Source organism: Ovis aries, chromosome 16, assembly GCF_016772045.2.
Source record: "Ovis aries strain OAR_USU_Benz2616 breed Rambouillet chromosome 16, ARS-UI_Ramb_v3.0, whole genome shotgun sequence".
In the NCBI taxonomy this organism is placed as follows: domain Eukaryota; kingdom Metazoa; phylum Chordata; class Mammalia; order Artiodactyla; family Bovidae; genus Ovis; species Ovis aries.
In genome coordinates, this window is record NC_056069.1 from 53,909,210 (window position 1) to 53,932,914 (window position 23,705).

A 23,705-nucleotide genomic window follows, 5' to 3' on the forward strand; every position below is an offset into this window, starting at 1 on the left:
TTTCTTTTTTAATTGAAGGCTAGTAGAGTGATCATGTCAAAAACATTATGATCAAAGTCATCATATATTTTCTTAAGACCCCTGGTTATATTGTAAATTGACTAACAAGCCCTGGCTTGTTGCTGAACGCACATTGCTTCACAGAGATAAACGTAGTTCTTCAAAATTATTGCATACCATTTCTTGAAAATTTTGTTCTACTGTTTGGCATTAATTTTGTAGAATCCACTTCAGGAAATATAGTTGTCAATATATTAATTAAAAATACTTATAACTTCTAAATGTTCCTTTTTTTCCCCCTCACTAAAGAACTATGTTCAAAAGTTAGGAATACTGGAGTATCTAACATTTTCTTTTGTTTTGAAAATTTCTGTTATTCAAAGCTAAAGAAAAACTCTAAGAAAGAATTCCATCCTGTGACAGAATTTCAAGTCTCAAAATATTTCATGTAAAATATTAATACACTCATTCAAAATGAATAAATTTAAAAAATGTTCACTTGTCAAGTAAATTGAGAATTGGAGTTTATTAGGTTTATTCAGTGCAAAACTTATTAATGTGTTTAGTGTGCAATGTAAGGGGTTTGATTTAGGTCATACTTGAATGATCTAATGGCTTTCCCTACTTTCTTCAATTCAAGTGTGACCTATATCAAATTTCTTATGATTATACAGTAGAAGTGACAAATAGATTCAAGGGATTAGATTTGATAGTGTGCCTGAAGAACTATGGATGGAGGTTTGTGACATGGTACAGGAGGCAGTGATCAAGACCATCCCCAAGGAAAAGAAATGCAAAAAGGCAAAATGGTTGTCTGATGAGGCTTTACAAATAACGGAGAAAAAAGGGAAGCTAAAGGCAAAAGAAAAAAGGAAAGATATACCCATATGAACTCAGACTTACAAAAAAAAAAAAAAAGCAAGGAAAGAAAGAAAGCCTTCCTCAGTAATCAATGCAAAGAAATTGAGGAAAACAATAGAATGGGAAAAACTAGAAATCTCTTCAAGAAAATTGGAAATACCAAGGGGACATATCATGCAAAGATGACACATAAAGGACAGAAATGGTGTGGACCTAACAGAAGCAGAAGATACTAAAAAAAAGGTGACAAGAACACACAGAAGAACTGTACCAAAAGATCTTCGTGACCCAGATAACCACGATGGTGTGATCACTCACCTAGAGCCAGACATCCTGAAATGTGAAATCAGGTGGGCCTTAGGAAGCATCACTATGAACAAAGCTAGTAGAGGTGATGGAATTCCAGCGGAGCTATTTCAGATCCTAAAAGATGATACTCTCAATATGCCAGCAAATTTGGAAAACTCAACAGTGGCCACAGGACTGGAAAAGGTCAGCTTTCATTCCAATCCCAAAGAAAGGCAATGCCAAAGAATGTTAAAGCTAATGCACAATTGCACTCATTTCACATGCTAGCAAAGTAATGCTCAAAATTCTCCAAGTGAGGCTTCAACAGTACATAAACTGAGAACTTCCAGACGTACAAGCTGGATTTAGAAAAGGCAGAGAAACCAGAGATCAAATTGCCAACATCTGTTGAATCTATGAAAAAGCAAGAGAATTCCAGAAAAAACATCTACTGCTTCATTAACTATGCCCTAGCCTTTGACTGTGTGGATCGCAATAAGCTGTGGAAAAAACAGTGCTTCATTTTCATTTCATGAGTTACGAAAAAAAAAAAAAAGCACAATGGAACAAAATATCCTAATAATCATTGCCTCATTTTAACAGCAAAGACATTAAGAGTGCTTTCTGAAGTGTGGAGTGAGACACTGCTGTATACATACAGACACATAGCCTTTTCTTGCTTTTCCAAGAATAAGTCAGCAAGTCTGATATTTGAGACCCTGACCCTATAGCTCCTGTCTCCCCAATGTCTCCCACAGTTCAAAAGCATCAGTTCTTTGGTGCTTATCCTTCTTTATGGTCCAATTCTCACATCCATACATGACTACTGGAAAAACCATAGGTTTGGTTAGATAGACATTTGTTGGCAAAGTAATAATTCCTCTGCTTTTTAATATGCTGTCTAGGTTGGTCATAGCTTTTCTTCCAAGGAACAAGTGTCTTTTAATTTCATGGCTTCAGTCACCGTCTGCAGTGATTTTGGAGCCCAAGAAAATAGTCTGTCACTGTTTCCATTGTTTCCCCGCCTATTTGCCATAAAGTGATGGGATCAGATGCCATGATCTTTGTTTTTGAGCGTTGAGCTTTAAGCCAGCTTTTTCACTCTCCTTTCGCTTATCTTTGGCAGGAAGATAAAATCATTTTATTTCCTCACTAAGGCATTTTCCCCTGATAAATTCCTGTCATTATTTGAACATCTCCCAAAATGCCCAAATGGCCATCAGCCATATAAAAGAAAATGATTTTCAAAGCATTCATTTTGTTAGTTTTAACACACAGTTGCATTATTGTGATATTTAAATATCTGCAAAAAAACCCTGAAAACTGTTAGCTGAGTAGTGTAATTTTCAGCTTTAGTGTAATTTTCAGAGTTTTATGTGACCTTTTCTCATCAATGTTATAACAAATAGGGAATTACAGTAGATAAATTCATTCCCCTAATTTTTCTACCTATTTCCCCAAGTTGTCTTTGTTCATTTTGCATTCTTTTTAAAATTGTACAACCATATAAGCCTACCTACTTATTAGTCTCACATACACAGTGCTTTATTCATTTTGGAAATGAAAGTATAGGTGTGTTATGCTATAATTTTACACCCTTTTTTTCACATTTCACATTAATTTCAAACACTCTACCTGTGTTGAGTAAAACAAAACTCATAAGAAATGCATGGATAGTGAAAAAGAGGACAGATAAAATAGTATGCTATTTACAGCTGATCATACTGCTATAAATTGTATAGAAAGTTGGAATAGATACATAATAGAAAAGACATTTTAAATGTTTTATTAAACAGGATGGCAGACCCCAAGCTTGCACAGGGTCACAAGAGTCGGACATGGCTTAGCAACTAAACCACCATAAGCTTCTAGAACTAAAGTGTGGAGATAATACAAGCTGTGCAATTACATAGTTTTCAGGTGATAAAACTGCGTATCTGTGGAACTGAAACATAAAGTCATAGCAAGAATTCTTATATGGTGATATTTCCCTCTTCTACACACAGTAACTACTGGTAAGCAACTGCTTGTGGCTGAGATGGTAAAGAATCTACCTGCAATGCAGGAGTTCAGTCTGTGAGTCGGGAAGATCCCCTGGAGAAGGGAATGGCAATCCACTCTAGTATTCTTGCCTACAGAATCCCACAGACAGATCATGGTGTGGCAGAGTCAGACAGGACTGAAAAATTAGCACTTTCACTTTCACGCACAGTGAGAAACAGTACTTTGGAAGACTAGATGACCCATTTGTTCTTTTTTATTCCCTCAAAATATCTATGCAGCATTTAATCAGCACCACTGTTCAAATGAGTGGCATATGCTAGCTTGAAATAAATGCCAGAAAATCATGATAAATTCTAAACATGGAACAACATCTTGAACATTCCGGGTACGTACTTAAATATATTTTCATGTGTAAAAGAAAGACCAGTTTTTAAAAAGAACATACTCCCTTGTATGAGATTTTAAAGCATTTAAAACATCTGTAAATAAATAAATTGTATGTTTTTAAAAAGTCAGTTTATTTTAAAAAAGTGAAAAATGTAAGCTAAAGCAGTGACTACATTTTATTAGCTCCCACATATTTTCAATTACCCAATGGGCATTGTAGTCTCCAAAAACATGAGTTTGAACTGAGGCATGCTTATCATGAATTATTTTGTACTCCCGAGGTGAAGTAAATGTAAAAGCTGACTTGTATCATCCTCTTTGGGTTTTACTTCACACAAACATGCAGTCTTGCTCTAGCTTCTAAAATCAGAACCTATTGTTGGTGGCGCTAGAGGTAAAGAACTCGCCTGCCACTATAGGAGACACTGAAGACATGGGTTTGATCCCTGGGTCAGGAAGATCCCGTAGAGTAGGAAATGACAACCCACTCAGGGATTCTGGCCTGGAGAATCCCATGGACAGAAGAGCCTGGTGACTACAGTCCATAGGATCACAAATGGACGCAACTGAAGCGACTTAACACACACATACACATTGTATGCAGATTGCCAGGAGAAATATCGGTAACCTCAGATATGCAGATGACAACATCCTTATGGCAGAAAGTGAAAAGAAACTAAAGAGCCCCTTGATGAAGGTGAAAGAGGAGAGTGAAAAAGTTGGCTTAAATCTCAATACTGTGATATTGTTTCCTTACAGTGACCAAAAAAAAAAAAAAAAGGAATATGATATCATTTTGTGAGAATGTGGAAAAATAGAGGCATTCCCATACATTGTTTTAATTGGGTATTTCATATGATTCCATTCTCTCTCTCTGCGGCTGCTCTGTATGGCTATTGGGATCTTAGTTCCCTGACCAGGGATTGAACCCAGGCCCTTGGCAGTGAGAGTGTGGAGTCCTAACCACTAGACCACAAGGAATGTGGTCTTTTTTTTTCTTTCTTAGCACATCAGTTATACTTAAAAATGTTGGTTTTCATTATTGCTTTAGAGTTTGGAATACGCATTTACATCCAAGTCCACTTTCAAACAATACTGTAAATACTTCATAGGTAGTGGGAGTACCATAACAAAATAATCCTAATCCCCCCTCCCATCTTTTGTATCATTTTATTATTCATTGTACTTATACATAAGCATATGCACGCACATAACTAAACACATTGTTGGTATTATTTTGAACAATTTTTTTTCCTATTAGATCAATGAAGATAAAGAAAATTTTAAAATTATTCCATATTCTTTCTTTGATGATCTCCCTTTCTTAATGTAGATCTGAATTTCTGCCCTACCTGATTTTTCTTCTGCCTAAAGAACTTCTTTAAATTTTTTTTTAATGTGGTGCAGATCTACTAGCAGCAAATTTCTCAATTTTTGTTTATCTGATAAAGTGTTTCTCCATTTTTGTAGGGTACAGAAGTCTAAGTTGTTATTTTTTACTCTTAATGCTTCAAGTATTACTTTCCACTTCTTTTTTGCTTGTTTGGTTTCTTAGGAGAAGTTGGATATAACTAATCTTTGTTCTTTTATAGGTAAGGTTTTCCCCTACTCTAGTTTCTTTTAGAATTTTTTCTTTATCTTTGATGCTTCTATAATTCACACACACACACACACACACACACACACACACACACACACAGAGTTTCTTGGCATTCATCCTGCTTGATGTTATTTGAGTTCCTGGATCTGTGATTTGGTGTCTGACATTAATTTGGGGAAATTATTAGTCTTTATTATTTTAAATATGTCCTCTGGTACTTTCTCTTTAGTCTCCTAATATTCTGATCACACATACATTATAGCTTCTGTGGTTGTAGTACAGTCCTTGGATATTCTGTTCTGTTTTTGCAGATTTTTCTCTTTTTTTTTTTTTTTTCAGTTTTAGAAGCTTCTATTGCTATATCCTCAAGCTCAAAGATTATCTCTTTGGTCATGTCTAACCCACTGTTAAGTTGATTAAAGGCATTCTTCATTTCTATTACAGTGTTTTTGATCTTTAGTATTTATTTTTGGTTCTTCCTCAGGATTTTCATCTCTCTGCTTACATATTTCATTCTGATTCTAGCTCTATGTGTTCAAAGTGTGTTTTGTGCCATTTAATATACCTTGTAATTTTTCCTTGATAACCAGACATGATATGCTAGGTAAAATGAGCTGTTGTAAGGAGACCTTTAGAACTATGCTAGTAAGGTGTCAGGGGAGAGGAAACATAGTCCTATGATTAGGTCTCAGTCTTTCAGTGAGCCTATGCCACTGGACTGTGAATTTCATGAGAATCTCAGTTTTTTCCCTCCCATCTTGGGTGAGGCAGAATGGCTAGAGGGAGCTGAAGTTGAGCATTTCCCTTCCCTCCTTACCCTCCCACCCCCCAACCCCCAGTAGGCTCTGATATCTCAGCAGATTAGGCTCTGGTTAAACAGTTTTCCCTGATGGCAGGTCTTGACAAAAAGAACAGAATGATATGGCATATTTCAAACTGGTTCCTTTTTCCTTCCTCATGCTGGAAACGTGAAGGGATTTTTCTCAGATATTTGCTGTGGGAACTTGGTTGAACTCTTGGTTGAACAACACTGTGGGTGCTCCCCTATGACTGTTCCCTGGAGTTTTTAACTCTCAGACTTGCCCATGTCGAGGCTCCAGCAATTCACAATTACAGTTCAGGTTCTCCTTCCCTAACACTGGTTTCTGGTTCATTTTCTGCTTAGGCAGGAGTCTCTGCTCTGATAAACTGTGACTCCCTGTATTCAATTGTCTTTCTGATCTTGTGTCCTCAGTTTTCTATTTTTCAATCTGTCAACTTTTTACTCAATGTTAGAATGGAGTGGTGACTTCCAAGCTCCCTACATGTGAAACTGGAAGTCCTCATATATTATTGAGGGAAGTTTATAGCAGTATTTCTATGGAAGACAGCTAACAAAATCTATTAAAATTACAAATGAATATATCCTTTAACCCAACATTTTTACTTATGAATTTATTTCATAGATTTATATATATATATATATGAAATGACATTAAAATTACAAATGAATATATCCTTTAACCCAACATTTTTACTTATGAATTTATTTCATAGATGTTTATATATATATATATATGAAATGACGTATATTCAAGTTATTCATTGCACCACAGTTGTATTAGCAAAAGATTAGAAGCAACTTGATATTCATCAACTGAGAGCTTGTCATGTCCACATATTCATGGAATGGAAAACTAAGTAGCCATACATATGAAACTGCTTACACCAGTTGCTTGAGTAAAAAGGAACAATAACAGAAGGTAGATATTTCATTATTCACTCACTTGTGTCTTTTGAGTGTTGAATCACCTGAATTTACAAGTGCCTAAAAATAAATAACTGAGTTAAACCCCTGCTCCCCCAGCCCTTTGAACCTGCCTTCCCTGGTTCCCCAAGGACCTTAAACCTGAGATGGACATGTCTAGAATGACTATTATACTCACTCTGGATACCCAACTATTAGGTTGGTGCAAAAGTAATTGTGGTTTTGCATTGTTGAACTTTGCCATTTGATATTGGAGTACATTCTTAAATAAGTATGTTTATGTTATACATCAAAAACAAAACATAACAACAAAAAACTCAACATTCAAAAAATGAAGATCATGGCATCTTGGTCCCATCACTTCATGGTAAGTAGATGGGGAAACAGTGCAAACAGTAACAAACTTTATTTTCTTGGGCTGCAAAATCACTGCAAATGGTGACTACAGCCATGAAATTAGGAGATGCTTGCTCCTTGGAAGGAAAGCTATGGCAGACCCAGACAGTATATTAAAGAGACGTTACTTTGCTGACAAAGATCTGTCTAGTCAAAGCTATTGTTTTTCCAGTAATCACATATGGATGTGAGAGTTGAGCCATAAAGAAGGCTAAGCACAGAATTGATGCTCTTGAATTGAGGTGTTGGAGAAGACTCTTGAGAGTCCCTTGGACTGGAAGGAGATCAAATCAGTCAATCCTGAAGGAAATCAATCTTGAATATGGTAGGGACTGATACTGAGGCTGAATGAAGCTCCAAAACTTTCGCCACCTGATGTGAAGAGCCGACTCACTGGAAAAGACCCTGATGCTGGAAAAGATTGAAGACAGGATAAGAAGGGGACGACAGAGGATGAGATAGTTGGATGGTATCTCTGACTCAGTGGACATGAGTTTGAGCAGGCTCCAGGAGATTGTGAGGGCCACGGAGGCCTGCGTGTTGCAGTCCATGGGGTAGCAAAGAGTTGGACACAACCAATGAATGAATAGCAACACACATTGTATAGCACAGGCTTCCTAGGTGGCACTAGGAACAACCCGCCTGCCAGTGCGGGAGATATGAGACATGGGTTTGATCCCTGGGTTTGGAAGATCACCCGGAGGAGGGCATCACAATCCACTCCAGTTTTCATGCCTAGAGAATCCCATGGACAAAGGAGTCTGGCGGGTTTACAGCAAGCCAGACACAGCTGAAGTGACTTAGCACACTGTATAGTTCAGGGAGCTCTACTTAATGCCCTGTGGTTACCTCAATGGGAAGAAAATTCACAGGGGTGGGGATATATGTACATGATTGGCTGATTCATTTTGCTGTACAGTAGAAACAACATGACGCTGTAAAGCATTGATACTCCAATAAAAATTATTTTGTAAAAATTAAAGGAAGTGGGGTGGGATGCAGAATGTCAGCCATTAGGTGTGCTTAGTTGCTCAGACACATCTGACTCTTTGTGACCCCATGGACTGTAGCCCTCTGGGCTCCTCTGTCCATGGGATTTCGCAGGCAAGAATACTAGAGTGGGTTGCCATTTCTTTCTCCAGGGAATCTCTCCAGCCCAGGGATTGAACCTGGGGCTTTTGCATTTTCTGCATTAGTAGGCGAGTTCTTTACCACTAGCACAACCAAGAAGCCCCAGGTCAACCATTGCTAAGTCACCTCAGTCGTGTCCGACTCTGTTCGACCCCATAGACGGCAGCCCACCAGGCTCTGCCGTCCCTGGGATTCTCCAGGCAAGAACGCTAGAGTGGGTTGCCATTTCCTTCTCCAATGCATTAAAGTGAAAAGTGAAAGTGAAGTCGCTCAGTCGTGACCGATTCTTAGCGACCCTGTGGACTGCAGCCTACCAGGCTCCTTCGTCCATGGGATTTTCCAGGCAAGAGTACTGGAGTGGGGTGCCAATGCCTCCTTCAGGTCAACCATTAGGTGATCCCTAAACTCAACTCACAGAGGAGGGCAAGTTCAGTACTCACTATCCATCTGTGCTTGAGTGTATGTGAGTCAGGCTCTTAGAAAGTTCTTATTTCTCCTTGCAAAATCCTTCTTATCTCCAAATTATGGCATTATGCTTGATAAAACCTTTCTTTTCCAAGCTCCATTCTACCTACAGGTCATTCTGTGTATTTTTTGATATTTTTATTATGTTTTGTAAAGTATTTCCAAAAATGTAATGACTAACATGAGATATTGTATTTGAATCTCACTTTGCCAATTAAATTTTTAAGTCTATTCTCTCACTAGTCTTATTGAAAGGAAAATAAAGTAAAAAGTCTAAGTGTTAGTCACTCAGTCAGGTCAGACTCTTTGGGACCCCCCGGACTGTAACCCTCTAAGCCACTCTGCCCCTGAAATTGTCTAGGCAAGTATACTGGAGTGGATTGCCATTCCCTTCTCCAGGGGATCTTCCCAACCCAGAGACTGAACTCTGGTCTCCCATATTGCAGGCAGATTCTTTACGGCCTGAGCTACCAGGGAAGTAAAAAGTAGAAGAAACTTTAATATTATTTTATTTTAAAAGAAATATCCTCTTTTATGAACTACATTTCAAATATATAACTTATTTCTTTTTTGGCCAGCAAATAGATTAAAGGATGCTATAAGTTATCAGTCTTTGCCTTTTTTTACACAAACACTTTAAGAAATAAAATTTGCCCAAGAACCTCAATTCTTTTCTGATTCTAAAATATATGTTTGGGGTATTTAATTGGAAAATAAAAAGGAAACAGAAATTTAAAAGATTTGAAATTAAGTACTGTTCAAACTTAAATAGATATGCAAATATAATAGTAACTTTTCTTTCAAAGCCAAAAGGATAATTATATAGTCAATATGCTTATCACCCTTCCCAATGTTTTGGTTTGTGTTTGAATTTTTTTGCCCTCCCACAGGAAATGAGGTTTGTATTCAGTCCCCTCTTTTAGCATTAGTTTCTACAGCTGTTTAACAAATTACCACAAACTAAGAGGCTTGAAAGAGTAGCACTATGTTGTCACAGTTGTTCAGGTGGGCTATACCAGATTGTCTGCTGGGAGTCTCACAAGTTGAAATCAAGGTGTTAGCTGACTCAGTTTTTGTTTTTATCCTGAGGTTCTGGGGCTCTGTGGGGGGGCTCTTTCAGCTTGTTGGCAGAATGTAGTCCCAGGCTTTTGTAGAACTGAGATCCCAGTTTTCTTGCTGCTCTGAGGTGGAGGTGGATACTGTCATCCCTGAGCAGCTGCTCTCAGGCCTCTCGGCTGAAGATGCCCCCCTGCTCTTCAACTCCAGCAACAAAAATATCTCTTTTATCAAATCTTTCTCAACTTCACAACTCTACTTGCACTGTAACTACACCTGTCAGTGGGGCTTTCCTAGTGGCTCAGAGGTAAAGGCTCTGCGTGAAACATGTTAACACAGGAGACTCTGGTTTGATCCCTGGATTGGGATGATCCCCTGGAGAAGGAAATGGCAACCCCCTCCAGTATTCTTGCCTGAGAATTCCCATGGGCAGAGGAGCCTAGTGGGTTACAATCAAGGGGGTCACAAAGAGTCGGACATGACTGAGACTTTGTGGACATAAGTCCATATAGCCAAAGCTATGGTCTTTCCAGTAGTTATGTACTGATGTGAGAGTTGGACCATAAAGAAGGCTGAATATTGATTGGAAGGCTGTTGTTTATATTTCTGTTATTATAATCATCTAAGCACTACTTGCTCTAAGATAGTTGTATGAATAAATAGCTACACACAGGTTAAATTGGCATCTACCATTTTTTAGCTTCACTGAGATAATTGACATATAACATTGTATAAAGTGTAAGGTGTACAGTGTGATGCCTTGATACTCATACTGATAAATGATTACCACAGAAGGGTTAGTTAATAACTTCATCATCTCAAATAGTTATCATTTCGTTTTTGTGGTGAAATCACTCAAGATCTATTATCTTAGCAACAGTTAAGTACACAGTACCATAGTGTTAACTATAGTCACCATGCTGTACAGTAGATCTCCAGATATATTAATATCTTATAAGAGGGGATTTGGTGCCCTTTTGACTGGTATCTTCCCACACAACCTCCCACCCCCATTTTCTGGCAAACACCCATCTACTCTCTGTTTCTATGAGTTTGGTGTTTTTAGACTTTACAAGAACATGATTCCATAGAGTATTTGTCTTCTCAATCTAGCTTGTTTCACTTAGTATAATATAATACAAGTTTCAGCCCTATTGTCACAAATGTTAGAATTTCCTTCTTTCTCAAGGTTGAGTAATACTCCATTGTGTTCATGAGTGTATACATACCACATCTTCTTTAACTATTCATCTGTAGGTAGATGGATTGTTTCCATTTTTTGACTATTGTGAATCATGTTGTCTCAAACATGGGGGTGTAGATATCTCCTGAGATCCTGATTTACTTTCATTTGGATATATACCCAGAAGTGAAATTGTCGGGTCATTGAAATTGCAGAATTTGTTGAAATTCAGAAGTTGAAATTGTTGGTCATTCCATTTTTATTTTTTTGAGGAACTTTCGTACTGTTCCACAATATAGTCCCATCAACTATGCATAAGATTTCCTTTAATCCACACCCTCACCAGTTGCTTGTTATCTTTTGTCTTGTTCATGATAGCCATTCTAATAGATCTGAGGTGATATATTACTGTGGGTTTAATTTGCATTTTTGGTGATTAGTGATATTACACATCTTTTCACATACCTGATGACTGTTTACATGTCTTCTTTAGAAGAATGTCTCACCTTTCTCATTTAGATTTTATTTTTGGCTATTGAATTGTATGAATTCCTTAATATTTTAAATGTTGACCCCATATCCTACTCTCTCATGGCCTGAACCATCATGTGAGAAATCTGTTGATAGTTTTATGGTATTTTCTTTTTGAATTATAACTTGTTTCTTTTTCTGAAGATTCTCCTTGCTTTTCATTTTTAACCACATTTTGTTATAGTGTGTCTTAAAAAAAATCTCTAACTTGCATTTTTTGGTGACCCATGACCTTCCTAAACTTGGATATGCAGATCTCTCCATATATTTGAGAAGTTCTCACCTCTCTTTTCCTTATAAGTCTCCAATACTTTGATGGCTGTTTCTTTTTGAGGTTATTCAATACATCACTTACACTTCCATTCTTCCATTCTTTTTCCTTTGTTCTCCTCTTACTGGACAGTTTCCAAGTTCTTATCCTCTAATTCACAGATTTTTAAAATTCCTATTGATTTCTTCTGTTATTGATTTTTCTCTATTTTCTCTATTTCATTTTTTTATTTAATCTATTCATTTTTAGCTCCAGAATTTCATTTCTTATGAAATTTCTTTATTAAACTTCTCATTTTATTCAGGTATTATATTCCTAATTTCATTAAACTATCTTTCTGTATTTTCTTCTAGCTATTTTTTACTCCTTTAGAAAGCTATTTTTAATTCTATGTCGATGTATTTAGGGACAATAGTTGTGATCCATGAGTGGAGCCAAGTTTCCTTGATTTTTTTTTTTTTTTGATTTCTTGAAGTTTTGAGATGCTGTCTTTGCATATGCAATGATAACTACCTCCTCCAATCTTTAGGGACTTTAGTGGTGGCCCAGATGTACAGACTCCACCTGCAATGCAGGAAACCCAGGTTCAATCTCTGTGTCAGGAAGACCCCCTGAGAAAAGGAAATGCAAACCACTCCAGTATTCTTGCCTGGAGAATACTGTGAACAGGGGCTTGGCATGCTACAGTCCATGGGGTCCCAAAGAGTTGGACACAGCTGAGCAACTAACACTTTCTGGTCTTTAAGGACTGACTTTGGGAGAGAAATATCCTCTACCAGCCCTGGGAGGGATGCAGACTTTCCGTGGATATGCCTGCTTCACAATTTCTTGCTCCCTCTTGTGGCAACATTCTTACATTTGTATGCCTTCCCTTAATCATGCAACACTTAAGGGCAAGTGCTGACAGCCTCTTTTGCTTTCTCCAGAGTGCCCTGAAGTTAAGCTCTGTGATCTCTTCCTGGGCCACATAGTTAGGCTGATTTTCTGCAAGTGGTCAACAGCCATTTGCCAAAGGACAGTTTTATGCATGTGCAAAGAGCCAGCCACAGGGTGGGGTGAGTAGAGGGGTGAGGGGTGTACCATGCTGGGAGTGCCTGGGAGCCATGTGAGGGAACCAGGAGGTGGGGCATCCTCAGAGGCTCATGGACTGCCTCTTGATGGAGGCTGTGATACAATTGGTAGGATCCATGTCCCTTGAATGCTCTTTGATGGTCCTCCTTGCTGCTTTTCAGGTCTTTTCCAGGGCCCCCATTCATAGAGCTCACTTCTCAGTGCTCTAGAAGGGGCGAGAGACACTTGGGCTTCTTTGGCTAAGTCCCACACAGCTGGGACAACCAGGCATTTACCCACCTGATCTCACTTCCCCCTAAGGGTAACTCATGTCTTGAAAAGGTCTCACTTGGCACTAAGCTGGGCCACCTCAGGGAAGGGAATGACCCAGATAAAGTCAAACAGTCCCTCTTACCCCCTTCAATGTATTCAGTCCCAAGTGTTTTTATCCCAGTGATGTACTGGAACTTCTCTGCTGGAAACCTTGATTTCTGCATAGACTCTCAGCCATGGGTGATCATATAAGACCTTCTTCTCCCAGGGCCTCCCAAGACAGGTGTTGACAGGGGCTGGAGCCAATTCACTGCGACTGTAGGACCCGACCCACAGTTGTGACTGAGGTCTGTGTGCCTATTCCCACATGCATGGGTAGGTGAGACTCCTCCCAGATCCTTTGGCACAAGATGTGGACCCCATAGCTCTCACTAAGGCATTTTTATCTGAGGATGGATGCCAAATCTTTGTTGTTGAGGCTGGATGCTGTCCATGATTATGTCTTAGTCTTGTTGCTGATGTCACTCCAGCATCTTTAGTTGAGATACTGGTGTTCTGCTTGGAACCTGACCTAGCACTGGGGACTCCCTAATATGTACAGAAGTTAATTCCATTTGTTATTTTCTGTACAAATATCAAAAGTGGTCAGCTCTCATGTGAATATTTGTCAACAGAAATTAACATTTCATCAGTTTCTGTTTTTGTTTGATTGCTTGTTCTTTTTCCTCCTTGTTAACATTTAGTCATTCCAGCCTGGCAGTTGACACATATATCTTTGTGGTTGTTGTTTAGTTGCTAAGTCAGGTCAACTTTTTTCCAACCCCATGAACTGTGCCTGCCAGGCTCCCTCTCTATGGAATTTCTCAGGCGGGAATACTGGAGTGGGTTGCCATTTCCTTCTCTAGAAAGGAAAGATCCCTTCAGGGGATCTTCCTGACTCAGGGATTGAACCTGTTTGTCCTGCATTGGCACATGGATTCCGTAAAACTGAACCATTATGTATTTTCAGCAAATTCTAATCGATTTGAAATAATTCTCTTAAATTCAGCTATATATCTATACTGTTCAAAAGGAGGGAGGAAATGTATGCCTGTCTCCACGCTTTCCTTATAGTCAGCCTCAATAGAACTTGTTCAAATGGCAACATGATCCACCTGTAGTTGTTTTGCTTAGCAGTGGTTTTAGCTTGATTTTTACGTATCTTTTCTATTTAAAAATATGTTAATTAAGGGTTTATTAAAAGGTTTAAAATGCTGTTGTTCAATCAAAGAAAAATAAAAATGTGATCATCACTAGATTATGGGAGATATAGTAAGTTAAAATTAAATATGATATCCTGGCATTAATTGTGGTTAAAATGTTAGAAAGAGTTGCCTTTTTTTTTTAATGTACTCAGAGATAAGTTACTCAAAAATAAATTTCCTGCCTACTTGCATGAAGGTAGCTTTAAGGGAAATTGCATTCCTGTTGGTTATGCCTGAATATATTTCACAGTCAGAATTTCAATTACTAAGGACATTACATTAGTGAGCCAGGAGAAATCTGTCAGTAAAATAAATAAATAAATAAATAAGTGAGTGGACTAAAAGTATGTCTTCTCTTGTGCTTCTTCTATGTATGGGAAGAATCAATTTGCTTTCATCGTAATCCCAAATAGAAGGAGCAATTGACTTTGGGGAAATCCTGTAAAATTTATTGCTGACAGCATGTTAGAGAGTACTTTCTAAGGATGACAGAACACATGAATTGATTTTGCTTCCAGTGACACTGGGATAACTGATTCTCTCAATCACCTAGCAGAGCTCTGGGGTTTGTTGTCACTTTTTCCTGCAGTTTAAAAGTTTTATATCAAATTAGAGGGAGGATAGTCTGAAAGGAAATATCTATTGTGGTACTTAATTAATATGATATATCCAACTGCCATTGCTCATATATAGATGCTTTACAGAGAGTTATTTGATTAAATATATAAGAAAGGAAATGTTGACTTAAATATAATTGCAAGATTTAAACACTAGCAAATATATTAAAGGATAAAATAATGTACTCCAAAAACCTTAATTAAAACTCAGTTTAAGAAAAAGACAATTTAGAGAGACACTCTCTTATTCAGAAATATATGTGTTCCCTTATGCATCAACTTTAGCATTTATAATATAAAAATGCATATAGTTATCAAATACAGTGGTTGGTTTTGGAAGACTACATGGAATTCTTGAGTAGCTAATATACAGCTTGCGGACTTCACAGGGTATTTGTGAGGTGTAAGTACACGGAAAATGTGTGAAGAACATAAGACAGTATGGGGTACATAGGCATATGTTTTGTATGGGCTTCCCCAGTGGCTTAGCAATAAAGAATCTGCCTTCAGTTCAGGAGATGCAAGAGATATGGATTTGCTCCCTGGATCAGAAAGATTCCCTGAAGGAGAAATGGAAACCCACTCCAGTATTCATGGCTGGAAAATCCCATGGACAAAAGAGCCTTATGGGCTATAGTCCATAGGTTCACAAAGAGCTGGACCCAACTGAAGAGACTGAGCATGCACACACACACACACGGTTTTGTATATTTTATTAGTATACATTGAAACATATATACACATGCATGTATATTGGCATTTATATATGCACATATACGTGTACAGGCATACATCAGAGATATTAAGGGTTCAGTTTCAGACAACTATGATAAAACAAATACCACAGTAAACCGCAGTATACATAAAAATTGTATTTACAGTGTATTGTAGTTTAAAAAGGCCATGATGCTGGGATGAATTGAGGGCAGGAACAGTAGGGGGTGACAGAGGCCAAGATGGTTGGATGGCATCCTTGACTCAGTGGACATAAGTTTGAGCAAACTCTGAGAGATGGTGAAAGAGAAGGAGGCCTGGTGTGCTTCAGTCCATGGGGTCACAAACAGCTGGACACAACTTAGTGACTGAACAACAAGTGTGAAATAGCATTATGTCAAAAAATGTTTAAACTTTAATTTAAAAATTAAGGGACTCCCCTAGTGGCTCAGATGGTAAAGCATCTGCCTACAGTGTGGGAGACCTGCGTTCAATCCCTGGGTCAGGAAGATCCCCTAGAGAAGGAAATGGCAACCAACTCCAGCACTCTTGCTTGGAAAATCCCATGGACAGAGGAGTCTGGTAGGCTACAGTCCACAGGATTGCAGAGTCAGACACGACTGAATGACTTCACTTTTACTTTAATTTAAAAATACTTTTTAATTGCTAAAAATGCTAATCATCTTCTGAGCTTTCAGTGAGTCATATTGTTGTTGTTTAGTTGCTAAGTCACGTCCAACTCTTTGTGACCCCATGGACTGTACGTAGCTCTCCAGTCTCCTCTGTCCATGGAATTCTCCAGGCAAGAATATTGGAGTGGGTTGCCAATTCTTTCTCCAGAGGATGTTCTAGGCTCAGAGATTGAACCAGCATTTCCAGAATTACAGGCAGATTCTTTACCACTGAGCTAGCAGGAAAGCCCCTCAGTGAGTCATAGTGGTAAAATTAAAGATCACAGAGCAGCATAGCAAGTATCATAATAATAAAAAAGTTTTAAATGTTGTGTGAATTACCAAATGTGACACAGGGACATGAGGAGAGCAAACCCTTTTTGAAAAATGACATCCATAGACTTGGTCTACTCAGAGTTGCCACAAGCCTTTATATCTGAGACGCCCAAGAGAACAAAGCACATTAGGATGAGATATGCCTGTGATTAGTTTCATATATGCACATATGATTTAAATATTACAAAGTATTTTCAAGTATTTTAAATACTATTTTCAAATACATAGGATGTAAGGGGGAGTTTTTTTAATCTGCACAAGACCAAAAAACCCCAGAACATTAGAGATGTTTTGTAACTTCTTTTCCTCCTCTCACTTATGCCTCCACCATCTCCAAAAATACCCTCATGGGAATCCAAACCAAGATTAAAATACATACGTTCTATTTTTAAAGGCCTGTGTAACAGATTGCAAGTTAGCCTCTCCTATTATTTTAACAATTCCACTGAGGACTCTAAGAAAGGCTGAGAAAGAAAAACAATAGGGCCATTTCATCTCCCTCTGGGGAGAAGTAGGAGTTGTCTATCATTAATTCCAAAAGGAATGACTCAAGTGTCCTTTGGGGAACATTAAACAGTCAAGCACCTGCCTTTGCTAAGAGAGGTAGTGGTCAAAAATGTGGCAGATGGGACCTTAATAGAAAATTTGAAGCATCTTGCCCGTCAATCACTTCTGCCAGCCCCTTCTTGGGCAAAAATATGGAATTCTTCCCTTCATCTTAAGCCAAGTCAAGGAGATTTGAAGGGAAGCACAGCAAGAGTATGTGATCTCTTAACTGGGACTTGAGGACCCCAGGGGCCAGCAGGAGAGGCTACAAAAATATAGCTAAGGTGGCAGAGACAGAAAGCCAAGTCTATACTTCTAGCAAGATGAATGTACCCCAGAGAGAGAAAAGTAAGACAACCATGGGGATTCTGCACAAGTGAGTAGATCTGAAGTTTAAAATAACCCTTGATGACAGAGTCTCAGCTTCCCTTGACCCAAAGGATGAGAAATGCTAAGTAAGGTGCCAGAGAAGTTTTAGATCTTGTCTATATCAAGGCTATTGCGATTGCAGGTCTGCAAAAAATGGACACTGAGAAAGATACAGTGAGGATGCCTCAGTGATGGAGAGGACACTAACACAGACCACAGCTCACTCTGTCTCATATGATCACGTTGCTTTCAGCAAATCCTACCTTCTTTTGGGTCAGATTCTGGAAGTGTTTTAAATTTCAGCTATTAGAAAGAGAAAAATAATCACATATTAATACATGTATGTAGAATCTATAAAAATGGTACAGTTGAATCCATTTTCAAAGCAGAAATAGAGACATAAACATAGAGAACAAACATATGGACACAAAGGGAGGGAGAGAGGGGTGGGATGAACTGGGAGATTGGGATTGACGTATATACACACACTCTCTCTCTCTGTGCTGAGTTGTGTCCAAATCCTTGCAACCCCATGGACTATAGCCTGTCAGTCTCCTCTGTCCATGGAGATTCTCCAAGCAAGAATACTGGACTGCGTTGCTATATATGAAATACATAACTAATGAGAACATACTGTATAGCACAAGGAACTCTATTCAATGTTCTATCAGTTCAGTTCAGTTCAGTCACTCAGTTGTGTCCAACTCTGTGACCCCGTGGACTGCAGGACGCCAGGCTTCCTTGTCCATCACCAACTCCCAGAGCTTACTCAAACTCATGTCCATTGAGTTGGTGATGGCATCCAACCATCTCTTCCTCTCTCATTCCCTTCTCCACCTGTCTTCAATCTTTCCCAGCATCAGGGTCTTTTCTACTGAGTCAGTTCTTCACATCAGGTGGGCAAAGTATTGGAGTTTCAGCTTCAGCATCAGTCCTTCCAATAAATATTCAGTACTGATTTCCTTTAGGATAGACTGGATGGATCCCCTTGCAGTACAAGGGACTTTCAATTCTTCTCCAACATCACACTTCGAAAGCATCAATTCTTCAGCGCTCAGCTTTCTTTATAGTCCAACTCTCACATCCATACATGACTAATGGAAAAACCATATCTTTGACTAGATGGACATTTGTTGGCAAAGTAATGTCCCTGCTTTGTAATATGCTGTCTAGGTTGATCAGAGCTTTCCTTCTAAGGAGCAAATGTCTTTTAATTTCATGGCTGCAGTCACCATCTGCAGTGATTTTGGAGCCCCGAAACATAAAGTCTCTCACTGTTTCCATTGTTTCCTTTGCCATGAAATGATGGGACAAGATGCCATGATTAATTTTCTGAATGTTGAGTTTTAAGCCAACTTTTTCGCTCTCCTCTTTCACTTTCATCAAGATGCTCTTTAGTTCTTCTTTGCTTTCTGCCATAAGGGTGGTGTCATCTGCATATCTGAGGTTATTGATATTTGTCCTGGTAATCTTGACTCCAGTTTGTGCTTCATCCAGCCTGGAACTTCACATGATGTGCTCTGCATATAAGTTAAATAAGCAGGGTCACAATATGCAGCCTTTGTGTCCTCCTTTCCCAATTTGGAACCAGTCTGTTGTTCCACGTCCAGTTCTAACTGTTGCTTCTTGACCTGCAAAGAAATTTCTCAAGAGCAGATCAGGTGGTCTGGTATTCCCATCTCTTGAAGAATTTTCCACAGTTTGTTGTGATCCATACAGTCAAAGGCTGCAGAATAGTCAATGAAAGAGAAGTAGATGCTTTTCTGGAACTCTCTTGCTTTTTTCATGATCCAGCGGAAGTTAGGAATTTGATATCTTGTTCCTCTGTCTTTTCTAAATCCAGCTTGAACATCTGGAAATTCATGGCTCATGTACTGTTGAAGCCTGGCTTAGAGAATTTTGAGCATTACTTTGCTAGCATGTGAGATGAGTGCAATTGTGTGGTAGTTTGAACATTCTTTGCCATTGCCTTTCTTTGGGATTGGAATGAAAATGGACCTTTTCCAGTCCTGTGGCCACTGCTGAGTTTTCCAAATTTGCTGGCATATTTAGGGCAGCACTTTATAGCATCATCTTTTAGGATTTGAAATAGCTCACCTTGAATTTCATTACCTCCAAAAGCTTTGTTAACAGTGATGTTTCCTAAGGCCACTTGACTTTGCATTCCAGGATGTCTGGCTCTAGGTGAGTGATCAGACCATCATGATTATTTGGGTCTTGAAGATCTTTTTTGTACAGTTTTCTATGTATTGTTGCCACCTCGTCTTAATATGTTCTTCTGTTCAGTCCATACCATTTCTGTCCTTTATTGTGCTCATCTTTGCATGAAACATTCTCTTGGTATTTCTAATTGTCTTGAAGAGATCTCTAGTCTTTCCCATTCTATTGTTTTCCTCTATTTTTTTTTTTTTTTGCATTGATCACTGAGGAAGGCTTCTTATCTCTCTTTGCTATTTTTTTGGAACTCTGCATTCAAATGGGTATATCTTTCCTTTTCTCCTTTGCCTTTAGCTTCTCTTCTTTTCTCAACTATTCATAAAGCCTCCTCAGACAACCATTTGTCCTTTTTGCCTTTCTTTTTCTTGGGGATGGTCTTGATCACTGCCACTGATACAGTGTCACAAACCTCCATCCATAGTTCCTCAGGCACTCTGTCTATCAGATCTAATTCCTTGAATCTATTTGTCACTTCCACTGTATAATCGTAAGGGATTTCATTTAGGTCATACCTGAATGGTCTGGTGGTTTTCCCTGCTTTCTTCAATTTAAGTATGAATTCAGCAATAAGGAGTTCATGATCTGAGCCACAGTCAGCTCCTGATCTTGTTTTTGCTAATTGTATAGAACTTCTCCCTCTTTGGCTGCAAAAAATGTAATCAATCTTATTTTAGTGTTCACCATCTGATGATGTCCATGTGTAGTTTTCTCTTGTGCTGTTGCAAGAGGGTGTTTGCTATGACCAGTGCATTTTCTTGGAAAAACTCCCTTAGCCTTTGCCCTACTTTTTTTTTGTACTCCAAGGCCAAATTTGCCTGTTATTCCAGGTATCTCTTGACTTCCTATTTTTGCATTCCTGTCCCATATAATGAAAAGGACATCGATTTTGGGTGTTTGTTCTAGAAAGTCTGTAAGTCTTCATAGAACCATTCAAATTCAGCTTCTTCAGCATTACTGGTCAGGGCATAGACTTGGATTACTGTGATATTGAATGATTTGCCTTGGAAATGAACAGAGATCATTCTGTCATTTTTGAGATTCCATCCAAGTACTGCATTTCAGACTCTTTTGTTGACTATGAAGGCTACTCCATTTCTTCTAAAGAATTCTTGCCCACAATAGTAGATACAAGGGTCATCTGAGTTAAATTCACCCATTCCAGTCCATTTTAGTTCACTAATTCCTAAAGTGTTGATGTTCACCCTTGCCATTTCCTGTTTGACCACTTCCAATTTGCCTTGATTCATGGACCTAACATTCCAGGTTCCTATGCAATATTGCTCTTTACAGCATCAGACTTTACTTCTATCACCAGTCACATCCACAACTGAGTGTTTTTTTTTGCTTTATAGTGACCGAAATGGGAAGAAAATCCAAAAATGAGGAGAAATATGTATATTACAGCTAATTCATTTTGCTATACAGCAGAAAGTAACATAACATTTTAAAGTAACTATACTCCAATAGAAAATTTTTAAAACATTTAAAAAATTGCGGCTAAGTAGAGAGTAGTTAAAAAAAAATACCTAAAGAAGGAACCAACTAGTTCATCTCCCACCAGAGGCTAGCAGGACTTGAGCAGATCCATGTTTTGCATCTGCTGGTCTGAACTAGGTTGTTGTTATATAATGAATATCCTGTCTGGAATGTTTATGCAGAAGCAAGGAACTATTTATATTGTATATTATATGGAGTGTCTGAAAAGCTTGAGGGCTAGTCTAAAGATTTATCCTGGAGCATTAAAAAAAGGATTAGACCACAAAGCAGATGCAAAGGTGGGAATAAAAGTAGGTTGGTTTCTCATTACAAGCCAAATCAAGTTCGTTCAAAACTCCAGTATTCAAAGGTATGAAACCATTTCCATATCTAGTAACTCCACTTGTAAAGAAACACATCCTTTTATCTAAACTTAAAGAAAATGTTGGTGGTTCAGATGGTAAACAATCTGCTTGCAATGCAGAAGACCTGGGTTTGATCCCTGTATTGGGACAATCCTCTGGAGAAGGGCATAACGGACCCACTCCAGTATTCTTGCCTGGAGAATCCCCATGGACAGAGGAGCCTGGCAGGCTACAGTCCATGGTGTCGCAGAGAGTCTGACATGATAGCAACTAAGCACATCACAAAGAAAACTTTTATTTTCCACCTCAATAATATATGTATATAATTTGTCCCTCCTTGGCCACCCTGATACTCCCTTAGCTCATATACCATTATGCCATCATCATTGTTCTGAATGGTTTTACTACCTGTGGCATCAGAATTATCAGTCTATATGCAACACTTTCTCCAGTCTGGTATTAATATTCAAAAAAATTAGAATCCAGTCATTTCAGTTTTTGCTTCATATATCTCAGCTCCCCCAACACCTTCAGAATAAAAGCTGTTCTTTTCTTTCTTTTTCTTTTCTCTTTTTTTTTACAACAGATATCAGACCCTTTTTTGATCTGTCTCTTGTTTTGCCTTTCAAGGGTCATGTTTATCATCACTGCATAAACTCCTTTTGTTCCAGTATTTCCCCAAAAATGTGATGTCTCCATATCTCTTTATTAAATGTCAGTATCACTGCTTGACTCCTTCCACCATTTTTTAAGCCTGACTAACATCTTCTTTGCCATAAAAATTAGTCTCAGAGGCACTTCTAACTAGTGATTTCCTTAAAGGCCCTTTCTAATTTGTTTCCAGCTGTCACTCTGAGCTAAATCTCCCTGTCCTGCTTTGTAACCTCCCAGAAATTTCTGTCATTGGGCTAGATCTGTCAGGTGTGCATGCTCAGCTGTGCCCTGCTCTGAAACCCCATGGACTGTAGCCCACCAGGCTCCTTTGCCCATGGAATTTTGCAGACAAGGATACTGGAGGTCTGTCATGAGGAAGTAGTAAATTAAATAGATACTGCTAATAACATAAAAATTGCCAGGGAAATGACTTCTACAGAAAGCCCTGCTCTTAGTGAATTTCTCTGCTTACTACAGCTTATAAATACTGACAAGGCTAGTCTACACTTCACATCTAATCTTCTATATTATTTAGAACTTTCCTGGCTATTTTCATCTACTTGCTTTACTTCAGCTTTAAGATCAGCTTATCAGATTATAAAAAGCAAATTTCTGTTGATATTTTAATCAGATACAATTACATCAACTTTGTAGACTAATTTAGAAAAAAATGACAATATTATTATTACTTGAGTTGTGAACGTGAAAGTGAAGTCACTCAGTTGTGTCCGAGTCTTTGTGACCCCGTGGACTGTAGCCTACCAAGCTCCTCCATCCATAGGATTCTCCAGGCAAGAATACTGGAGTGGGTTGCCATCCCCTTCTCCAGGCGATCTTCCCAACCCAGGGATTGAACCTGGGTTTCCCGCATTGGAGGCAGACGCTTTAACCACTGAGCTACCAGGGAAGCCCATTTGAGTTTTGCTCTATAAGAATAAGATATATGTAAGGGAGGGATAAGTTGGGAACTGTCGGAGTAGGAAATGGCAACCCACTCCTGGATTCTTGCCTAGAGAATAACATAAACAGGCGAGCCTGGCAGACTAGTCTATGGGATTGCAGAGAGTTGGACATGCCTGAGTAGGCATGCACATACAGGGAACTACACTCAATATCTTGTAATAAACTATAATGAAAAAAAAAGAAAACCATATACTAATGATTAGCTTCCACCATCATGTGAATGTAATAAAAATGTTACATGTGAAATGAAATGTAAATAATAGAACTAATTATCATGCCAACCAAATAAG

The 23,705-nt window shown here is 38.5% G+C and overlaps 1 protein-coding gene and 1 non-coding gene across 7 annotated transcripts in view; one reads left to right on the forward strand and one right to left on the reverse strand.

Moving 5' to 3' along the window:
* Nucleotides 1-23,705, forward strand: part of CDH18 (cadherin 18) — a 1,280,123-nt gene that overhangs the window by 1,054,132 nt on the left and 202,286 nt on the right. The gene's annotated exons all lie outside the window — the stretch shown is intronic.
* TRNAW-CCA (transfer RNA tryptophan (anticodon CCA)) lies at nucleotides 23,288-23,359 on the reverse strand. Its single transcript has one exon. It is a non-coding gene; the product is annotated as a tRNA-Trp (tRNA).